This window comes from Salvia splendens, chromosome 5 (genome assembly GCF_004379255.2).
Source record: "Salvia splendens isolate huo1 chromosome 5, SspV2, whole genome shotgun sequence".
NCBI lineage: Eukaryota > Viridiplantae > Streptophyta > Magnoliopsida > Lamiales > Lamiaceae > Salvia > Salvia splendens.
Window position 1 is genome coordinate 35076120 of NC_056036.1, and position 11119 is coordinate 35087238.

General features: G+C 32.1%; 1 long non-coding RNA gene across 1 annotated transcript; it reads left to right on the forward strand.

Annotated features, from left to right (window-relative positions):
- Positions 1-487: 487 nt before the first annotated feature.
- LOC121805597 lies at positions 488-2825 on the forward strand. The gene is made up of 2 exons (XR_006051514.1): positions 488-915; positions 1046-2825. It is a non-coding gene; the product is annotated as an uncharacterized LOC121805597 (long non-coding RNA).
- Positions 2826-11119: the final 8294 nt, after the last annotated feature.

An 11119-nucleotide genomic window follows, 5' to 3' on the forward strand; every position in this document is an offset into this window, starting at 1 on the left:
TTTCATATTTCAATTATTGTAATTTATATTTTTATTAGTTTGTTTTTATAATTTTTAGTTTGTCATTTATTACGTTTTTCTATAAATTTACAATAATAAGTATTTCATATATTAATAATATTATTAAAAAATAATATAAAAATAAATATATATAGTGTGGTTGGGTGGTCATTGATAAACCATGAAAATGTGGGTGGTTGGGTTGGATGGATATTGATGATGTGGAAGATGATGTGGAAGAGATAGAAATGAATTAAATATTGAAAAGGTGGCTGGTTGGGTTGAGTTAGTTGGTTGCTGATAAACTTAGTCTAAGGACCGAATACAAAAATGCTGATATTCCCAACGTTATATTATACGGTATTTGTATTATACGGTATCCAGAACCTTTTCCTTTTCAGCTGATAGTATTTGAAATCCATCAAACAAACATATATTATACGGTATCTAGAACCTTTTCCTTTCAAGATGCCATCACAGCCGTCCGATTATTCCACCAACTGTACCTATTACAATTCGCCAGTCAACATTACGACGCCGTTGATTGATCCAGCCGTTGAGAATATATCCCACCCACTCATTTTCAGCCGCTGGATCATTAATCCCTACAATAAATACACCTTTTCCTTTATCATTTCAATTCATTTCATATTGCTTCCATTCATTTCCTAGCCGCCTCCGTCAGCTAGCTCCTGACCTCTTTCTCCACGCCGGATTGGTGTTTTCTTATTTTTTTCCGTCAGATTCATTCAGATCGCGAGGCGATCTACGTTTTGGTTATGAAATCTCCGATTTTTGTTATGTTTTTTATTTTTCTTCGCTTGATAGATTGGTCTCCTGGTTGTTATGCTGTCTGCGGCTGTGAAACGCCGAGGTTTGGCTAGATCTGCAAAAGTGTTGGACGGATCGTCAAAGGTACTTCGTAGATCTGTGTTCTTATTCGATTTGTTTGGGTGGCTTTTCTTATTATTGCAGATATGAATTTTTAACGCTCGAATTGCTATTGATTTATTGTGTTTTATTGCTTATTATTGGCTTATTGCAGATCCGATTTTGCGTGATTGGATTGGAAACATCGGTGTCTGGATCTGGAAACACGGAGACATCTTGAGAAGAAACGATTGTTTGATGGAGGGCGTTAACAGTTCTGGCTTCGTCGTGGTTTTGTCTATCAATCTCTGGTGGATCGGCCGAGTGATTTAAGGGAAGTTAATTGGTTTATGCTGTGTTATTTCATGTGTTATTCTGTCTGTGTAGACTCGACGAATTGTTGAGGTATCAGACTGTAAAAAAATGAAAAATGAGTGAACTATGTGAAAAGAGAGGTGAGGTGTGGTTGTCTGCATGACCTTTGCCATGATGGGTGCGCTCGCATGGCAGGTCGCCCGTTAATGAAAATTTCTATTTTTTGGTTTCGAGGGGAGATGGTACGGGGATTTGCCCGGTTCTCCCCCTTGTGTGGTGTCCTCTCTCTCTCCTGCATCTCTCCATCTACTCCTCATATTTTGCATCTTCAATCTTTATTATGCACGCGTGCTAGTTTCAAATCCAGCAATTTGGCCTTGAATCGGGATGTGAACCGTTTAATGCAAAATATAACGCATTCAAGACCAAAACGTCTCCATTACTTGAAAGCAAAATATTGGGATCAATCAATATAGGGCTGCAATATGCTTATCAGCATCCACTACTACAGAGGTACCAATTTGCACTTTCTCAGATATACTTATCTTTTTCACTTGCCAATCTTTACATTCTTAATAATAAACTTACTCTAACGCTTTGTTGGTTTACTGGCTCAAATTATCTTGTGTCGTTACTTAAATAGGGTTTTTTTGTCAGGTCTGTGTACGTCTTATCTTTTAATACCTACAAATAAAGTTCTGAACAAAATATAATCAGAGCTATATCAATTTCAAAATCACTTTGATTTACTTTTTAGGAATAACCGGATACCAAACTTTCCTCTGACAGTAAACGTGCATCTTCCCTCTCATATGAATTGAATCATAACATGGTTAATTGGTAGTAGTATTTTTAACATTAGCTACAGAATATAATCTCCACACGACTTTAATTATTAACCAACTATCCGTTCCCCTACTACATCATTACTTTTTAACCAGTTCACAAGCTATCAAACTGTACAGTGTGTTCTTTATAGTTCTTTTGCACTTGGTTATTTAGTTTTCTTTTAAAGCACATTTGATATCTGATTTGTTAGTTTTCTGTTGAGGGTTTTAGCCAATTATTTATGATTATTAATGTATTACCGTTTAAATTAATCTGCCAATTGAATGGTTGGAGGGACTGTAGTGTATAGTTTAAAGCTGTAGCTTGGTTGTAATAGATCGACTTTCCAGTATAAGGTTGGTTGCTCACTGGATTTGGAGCTGTCCTTGGTATGGTGGTTTGCTGCTGCTATGTTGCTGCACCTCTGTTTTATGTTTTTTTGATGTGCTGCTGCTGCTATTGCTTTGGATCTTTTGGTGATTGTTCTCATAATTGTTGCTGCTTATCTAGCAAATATTCTCAAGTTGCATGTAGACACATGCTTTGTTGGTCTCTTCAAGTGTAGTCGAAGATAATTGTCAAGTAAAGCTGCAAGGAACTTCAGTTGTCTTTATGTTGCAAGTGCCATATGATTTGTGGTAATGATGTGAATACTCTTATTTTCAGGTGGTTAGATTTTACTTGAGCCCTGCGGTGTTCTGTTAGTTTATTGTTACTTTTCCTATATGATTGCTTCTGTGGTGTTTGTATCTTGTGATTACTTGTGCATTATTTTTAATATGATGATATATAGTAGCTCAAAGTTTGTTTTATCTTGGTGAAATTTAAACTTTTGCCCTTTCCCTAGTAATGGGTGTATAGACTTTTCAAAAACTTGATTGGAACTAGGTGGGAATATCATGGCATGGCAGGTATACGAAATATGGCGGAAGGATCTAGGAATTTTTTTTCTCTATAAAAACCCAAAATTTTTATTCTTGTGGAGGTGATGACGACAAGTTCGTGACGTTTATATGATAAAATTTAATTTGTTTTGAATTATTGCTCCTTTGTTCGAGTGTGACTGCGAGAGTATAATATTCAATTTGTAATGGGTTTGGTCAGTTAATTTATTTACGCAGTTATAATAACAACTTTTGAGGTCTAAATCTTGATGAAAGATTCTTACGCCTATGCCTCTGGATATGGTTGATATTTTGAGGTGCAAATTGTTGGGGTAAATCTTGATGAAAGATGCTTACGTCTGTGACTAGTTGGCTTAGGCTGATATTAACCTAGGTAGAGGAATTAAATCACCACCCTTGTGCATTAAACCCATGTTGGAGAGTATTGGAAGTCATTAGATCGAAAAATGATACTCCCTCCGTTCCATGTTAATAGAGTCATTTTTCTATTTTGGGAAGTTTCAAGTTAATTGAGTCATTTCTATTTTTAGCAAAAAGTAATTCTTCTTTTTACTTTATTCTCTCTTCATCTCTCTTACTTTACTCTCTCTTACTTTTTTCACTATTCATTTAACACACTATTCTTAAACTCTGTGCCGAAAAGAAATGCCTCTATTAACAAGGAACAGAGGGAGTACTACATTGAAGTAAAGGTTTTGTCAAAAATTGTGGTTGGATGGATCCATAAGCTCGAATGGGAGAGCGCTCAATTGCTGCCATGCATTGAGAGGGCGGCGGTTCAAGTCCGCCTGGATCCCTATTGGTTATGTCTCACTCAATTTGCGCGTGGTATCTAAATTTAAGGCCGAAGAAAAATATTGAAATACTGAAATATCGGCCTTGTCGTATTGAAAATACTGAATTTTTGGTATACCGTGATTTTCGGTAAGGTAAAGGTATGAATTTTTATATATAGCGGTATACCGTGGTATACCGAAATTCGATATATATTGTAATTTAAGGTATATACTGTAAAATATAAATATAATTAAATATTGGGTAAATTGCTTAAAAACTCACAAACTTTGGAGAAAGTTTGTTTTTCCCACAAACTATAAAAGTTGCGTCTAAAATCACGAACTTTATAGGACCGTGCAAGTTTCCCAAACTACCTGACTTGATGATATATTTCCATTAAAAACTTATATCACGTGGCATGATAGATGCGTGACTTGGCAAAATTCCTGAACTCAGGTAATATAACCTCTTTTTGGTTGATTTCGAAAGCGCAAAACAACGACGTGTAAAGAAGATTCAATAAAAAAAGCATAAAACGATGTCGTTTTGTGCCCAGTCAGAAATGTTGCTGAGTCTCGCCTCCGGCATGCCAAGTGGGATAAATTTTTAACGGAAATATGTTGTCAGGTCGGATAGTTTGGGAAATTTGCACGATCCGATAAAATTCGTGACTTTAGGCCCAACTTTTATAGTTTGTGGGAAAAATCAAACATTCCCCAAAGTTTGTGACTTTTTAGGCAATTTGCCCTTAAATATAAAATATATTTTGAAATTATAAAATCTATTGTGAAATATAAATAAAATATAGTATTTAATATATTATTTAAATTATAAAATATATATACTATTCTAAAAACTCAAATATTCAATTTTCATTGATGTTGAATGTAAGGTATATCGAACTTTGATACGGCATACCGAAAATGAGGTATGGTATCGGCATGAAAATTCTTCATATCGAAAATAAGGTATACTGAACTTTGGTATACCGAAAATTTTGGTAAGGTAAATGTATGATTTTTTCGCATACCAAATTTACGGTAAGGTTTACGGTATGATGGTTTCGGTAAGGTATACCGTACCTACCCACCCCTATCTAAATTTATTAGAGCATTTTTGAGATAAATTAATTGAAAATATATGTTAGTACTTATTTTTTTTATCTCTCTTTAAAAGAGTAAATATATTTTTTAAATAGTGAATTCCAAAATAACAAAGGTAAATTTTAGAGAAGATTAAAATTCAAAACTTAGTTTTGTCTATTTGATCTAAATTTTTTTTTGTTCTATATACTCCCTCTGTAGACCATTAGGAATCTCATTCATGGACGACACGAGTTTTAAGTAATTTTAAGAAAAGTGAGTGGAAAAAAGCTAGTGGAATAAGAGTCCTCTTGTGTATATTAGTTTTAAATAAAATGTGGGTGAAATGAGTTAGTGGAAGGTGGGACCCTATTACCATTTATGGTAAAAGTGAACCGGGACTTCTATTCGCAGACGAACTAAAATTGAAAAACGAGACTCCTATTCGCGGACAGATGGAGTATTAAGTTTGTGATATTTTGATCCCAAACAATATGTTTTGGTTCAAGCTAATCTTTTTTTGTTACAACTTATGGTTGAACGTGTTTGATCAAATTAATTACTCCCTCCGTTCCACCATAAGCGAATCACTTTATTTTGGGATGTCGCATCTTAAGTGAACCATCTTCATTTTAAGCAAAATGTCATTTCTCTTATTTTATTTTAACACCTACTTTATTCTTTTCACTTTTTTACTTTTTTCCTCTCCTTCTCTTTCTTCCCCTTCTTCTCTTTCTTCCCCAAAACCCTAATTTTTTCTTTATCTACGACACCAGCATCAGGATGGATTTTGAATCCGATTTTGATTTTGAATCTATCTGCTACATACCATTATGATATGGATTTTTTTAATTTCGATTAGCAAATCTGGAAGGAATTTTGAATGTGAATCTGAATAAGAAAACATACAATTTAATAAACGTCAAAGTAGTCCATGATATTCATATCAATATGATATAGGTCCCAAACATTTTACAGTTAAATTCAAGTCCAGTGCCAAATGATGTCAAAAAAACAAGTTTCTGTGTCACTGGCACAATCAAAACCACCATCAAATTCAAGTATCAACCATAAAAAAACAAGTACCTACCATAAAAAAACCAGTACACACCATCAACATAATAAACGTCAAACTAATCCATGATATTCATAATCGTGATCAAATAGGTCCTGAAAATTGAAGCAGACGGTTGTGTCGGAGCTTAGTCCTCATCTCAAAATCCTCATCGATTTCTGGAATATTGAACGACAGAGCTCCATGGTCGGAAGAACTAGGGTTTGTCGTCGTCCTCTGTGCGTCGTCTTCTTCCTCAGGGACTTCGTAGCCGGGCTCGACTTCTGAAATTGGAGAAAGCTCGACTTCGGCGTCGACACTAGGGTTAGCCGACGGACCTTGTTCTATTTGCTTCAGAGGAGGAGAATGGACTTCCTCTTCCTCGAATATGTTGCTTTAACATTGATAAGTCGGTCGGTGGAGCAGAATTGAGGGTATGACTTCCAACTCATGGCCAACAAGAGATAATCGGCGACGACGGCGTTCTCGGTCGGAATCAGACTTAGGATTTTTGTGGATTGTGTGGAGAACAGAGAGAAGATGAGAGAAAAGAAAAAGTTGGGTAGGTAGTCGATTCGTTTTCAAGTATTTGGAGTGGTGTGGAAGAATGATATTTGAATTAGAAATGAAAATTGAATTAAAAAAGACTTAAAAAATAATTTAATTAGCAAAATAATTAGAGGACTAATAATCCTATATTAAGCCTAATCGGGTCAAAATTTTGCTAATCGACGATTGACCGTCAAAAATTGACGGAACCATAAAAAATGGACCTAATCGACACGGATTTCATTTGTTATGGACCCGTTTTTCAAAAAGTAAATGATTTGGACCAAATTCGTATTTCGACCATATGTTTATGACCAAAATTGACCTTTACTCTAGAAAGAAATTTGCTTAAATATAAAACTAACCTAATTAATCTAATAAAAATTAATTACTATTATTCTAAATTAAAATATATAATAAATTAGCATTTACGGGACTTCATCCAAAAATAAATGGAATATTGGTTGTTTTTGGGACAAGTCGAAAAGAAGTATGGTCCCTTAACTATTATTTTTATTAAAGTCTCGTAAATGTTATTTTTATTAAAGTAAAACGTGGTTTTTATATTTTAGTTTAGAATAATAATTAATTAAGTTAATTAGATTATAATTAAAGTAATTTTTATTTTAAATTAATTTCCTTTTAGTTTGATCAATTTTTATTTTAAAAAATATTTTATAAATTTTAATATTAAATTAATTAAGTTAATTACATTACAATTGAAGTCTTTAATTTGGTTAAACGCGTTTGATCGTTATTTTTAACAAAAAAAGTTAAATTTCGACCAAAATATATTGGTTGGGATCAAAAGGTCATAAACTTAAAGTATAAGACCAAAAAGAATTTGAAGGCAAATGTAAAGGACAAAAAATAGACTTTAGTGTTTAGAGAATGTGTACCTTTTATGTAGAAAAGGGATAAAAATATCTTTTCAAGTATAATTCTCAATGGAGGGGTTTTTATGAAGTTATTTTTCTTTACCTTTATATATATAAATATTTCTCATTATTCATGTGGGTCGTAGGGTTTTGATCCATGCAAAACTAGATCTAAATAGTATAAAATAGCAGAATAAAATCGTACGGAGACCATTTTTAGGTCATTGTTAGTTCAATTTTAGGTCATTTTAATAAAGTCATCTAATAATGACATCAAACCAAGATATTATAAAATGACCTTATGTGTTTCTTGTTAATTATTAACTATCAGATCACCTAATCTTAGGGCCATGATTTGGGATGCATTTTTGGATTTAGATGCATTCTTGTTTAGATCAAAATCCTATTCATGTATACACATGTTTTTAAGTATTGCTAAATTATGTGTGGTATGCAAATTTATTATGAATATTTCTTTTCTATTTCCGCCCGAGTTGTTCACTGCCCTGTCACCCTATGCAAACAAGTGCTCCCTCAATTCCATAGTAGTTGGTCATTTTTCCATTTTTAGCGTCCTATAGTAATAATGTCATTTTTCTTTTTTTGGTAAAAAGTATTTCCTTCGTCCCTGAAAATTTGTCATTTATTTCCTTTTTCGTCTGTCCCTAAAAATTTGTCACATTTCACTTTTACCATTTTTAGTAGTGGACCCCACATTCCACTAACTCATTCTCACTCACATTTTATTTTAAAACTAATATATAAAAGTAGGACCTACATGCCACTAACTTTTTCAACTCACTTTCTACTGCATTTCTTAAAACCCGTGCCGGGTCAAATTGTGCCAAATTTTAAGGGACGGAGTTAGTAACACATTTTCCCACTCTTACTTTTTCTCTCTTATTTTATTATATCTACTATTTCCTCTCCCCTACTTTATTACTTCCTCCGTCCCAAGGAAGATGACCCCTTCCTTGGGCGGCAAAAGATTTTATGTATTTTTATTTTGTGTGTTAAGTAAAGATAGTAAAGTAAGAGAGAGAGAATAAAGTAGAGATAAAAGTGTTTCGAATTTTAGTAACGGGTCATATTGGTTGGGACAAACAAAAAAGGAAAGTGGGTCATCTTTAATGCGACGGAAGGAGTACTACTTTGATACATTACACACATTTTTTAATCTCTGTGCTTAAAAGAAATGTGTTCACTACTATGGAATGAAGGGAGTACTCCATAATGTTAGAAGTTCGGCTGCAATGATTGATTACAATCAAATTATGCACTATATTGCTTCCAATAAAATGTAATTTAGGACTTCAATTATATATTTTTTGACTTCGAATAAAATATAATTTTAGAATTTTAATGAACTTTGTGTTTTATTGAAATTGTGATAAATAAATTAGAGTATATAAAAAGAAATAACGTGGAATCCATGAATAGTTAAGGAAAATAATGTAAGTGGTGTGCATGGTTTCTTAATACTAGGAAATATGATAAAAAAAACAAAACTACTCCCTCCGTTCAATAAAAATATGGACATTTGTGACGACACATGAATTAATGTACATTTCGTAAAGTAAGAGAGAGATAAAAAGAAAAAATAATTATAGCATTGTTAGTAGAGAACGAGGTCCACCTTATTAGAGAGAACGGAGTTACCAAAAATAGAAGGGAATATTTTTGTGAGACATCTCAAAATAGAAAATGTCCTTAATTTTATTGGACGAAGGAAGTATAATGCTATAAATAGTGAAAGGAATACACGATTGAAGGATCCTGGTATGAATGGCCTAAGTAATATTGGAGAGAAATAAATCAGTAACGACGTGGCAAATGGTTTGAACAAGATAACAACTAAAATTAAAAAGACTACTATTTAAAAAAAAAAAAAATGAGAGCCACAAAATTTACGTCACAAAACACATGGTCAAGTCTGATTCATTCCTGAGGAGCACAAAACAGTATGTATAATTAACTCTAATAAATTTGATCATGAGTAATTGAGTATCCACCCACAGTAGAATCATTTCAATGAGACTAGTTGATTTGGAGGAAGCTGCTTGGTAATAGACTAATAGTCGACGTATAATGTAATAAAATAAGTGGTTAATTAGTTTTGTGGAACGTGGAATTGGGTCCTAATAATATTGAATTGACCTAATACTGACTCTATTTCCAAACAGTTGCTTCCAATTCCAATATTACATACAAATTCGGTAGTCTTATGTTTGTTTTATTTTTACAACTCACCCGCCCCGCACTACAATCTATTTTTATCTTCCAACATTCTACTAATTATTAGTTAGAGAAGAAATATCCATCAATAAAATCTACTACTATTAAAAACAAACTATTTTACCATTTTATTTGTACTAATAACTATTTTTCTCTATGTAATAGTCCAACAAATCTTTCACTCAATCACATTCAATTCATTACTATAAATGTCATTTAAGACAAAGAAAAATATGACCCCGGTAAATGTAAAAGCATTAATAAAACTATAGTAGTACCATTTTATAATCTGTTTGTAAATTAGTAAAAGTATGTGCAAATTATAAGTATAATCGATAGTAAAAATTGTATAATGTGTTATACAACTTAGTGAGAAATTAAATACTAGAAATACATCAACTAGTCTAATTATGCGAGTTATACTAAAAACTTAAATAGTTTGATGATAAGTGACAGAAAAAAATGGAAAAAAGATAGTAGATGATTAGATAAACAAAAAATTAAGCTAGAAAACTAAAATGTCCTTAATTTAGAAAAAAAGTGGACAAAAAATTCCGTAATGAGGCAAAGTCTTGTTTAGAGACTTAATTACTTAATTGGTATTTATTTTTATAAAGTATAAAAAAATATGCAAACACAATGTTCAGAGTTTTTTTTATATTTTATTGAATATATTTATTGTTATTAATCTCCACAAAAATTTTATATGGAATGCAATAGAAGAGGAAGAAGAAGCCAACAGAATGGAATTAAAATAGAGTGATGCTAAATGGCCATAATGTGGCCGGCCATAAAAAGTTAATTTAGTCCATTTACATGTATAAAAAAATTAGAATTATCGATATAAACTTATATGTGTGTGAATGGACTTGTGAGTTGATACTTATCTTTGAATTTCATTACGTAAAACACATTAATATCACGAATTACTGTATACGTTGAGCAACAATCAAGAAATGACAGTAGTAATAAGTTGGGCAAAAACTACGAAAGAGCAACACTAACATGTTGAGCAGCATATAATGAAGATGATATAAAAGTAAAATCAAGTAGTATTAAACCAAAAATTTGAAAAAAAAATCAATTTTTTTATTATTTAATTAATTTATGGCTGGCCATAATGTGGCCGGATCACATTATTCATTAAAATATCATAGTAGCGGTCGTAAAAGTTGGGGAAGAAAATCGAGTTGCATTGTTGGACTTTTCTGCTTCTAGAAAGATGCTTTCTGCACAATAAAGTCCTGTGGGATACAAATTTTCCTTCCTTGATCATCATATAATTTCATTTAATTCTTTAATACTAGTAATAAACATTACAATAAAGATTTATTTCATTCAATTCTTTAATACTAGTAATAAACAATACAATAAAGATTTATTTCATTCAATTCTTTAATACTAGTAATAAACAATACAATCAAGATTTATTTCTTATGAATACTAAAGTAAAGCATATTCGTAAAGTTTTTAGTGAAAATTTAACCAAACTAGGAGGCCACTTCAAATGTATTTCCTTTTTCAGTAAATATCACAATCACATAGTGCTAGAAAGAAAATTAAACTACTAAAAAAAAGGACAAAGGCTTTTTGTTAACATAAATTTTTGACATGGCTATTTTTTTT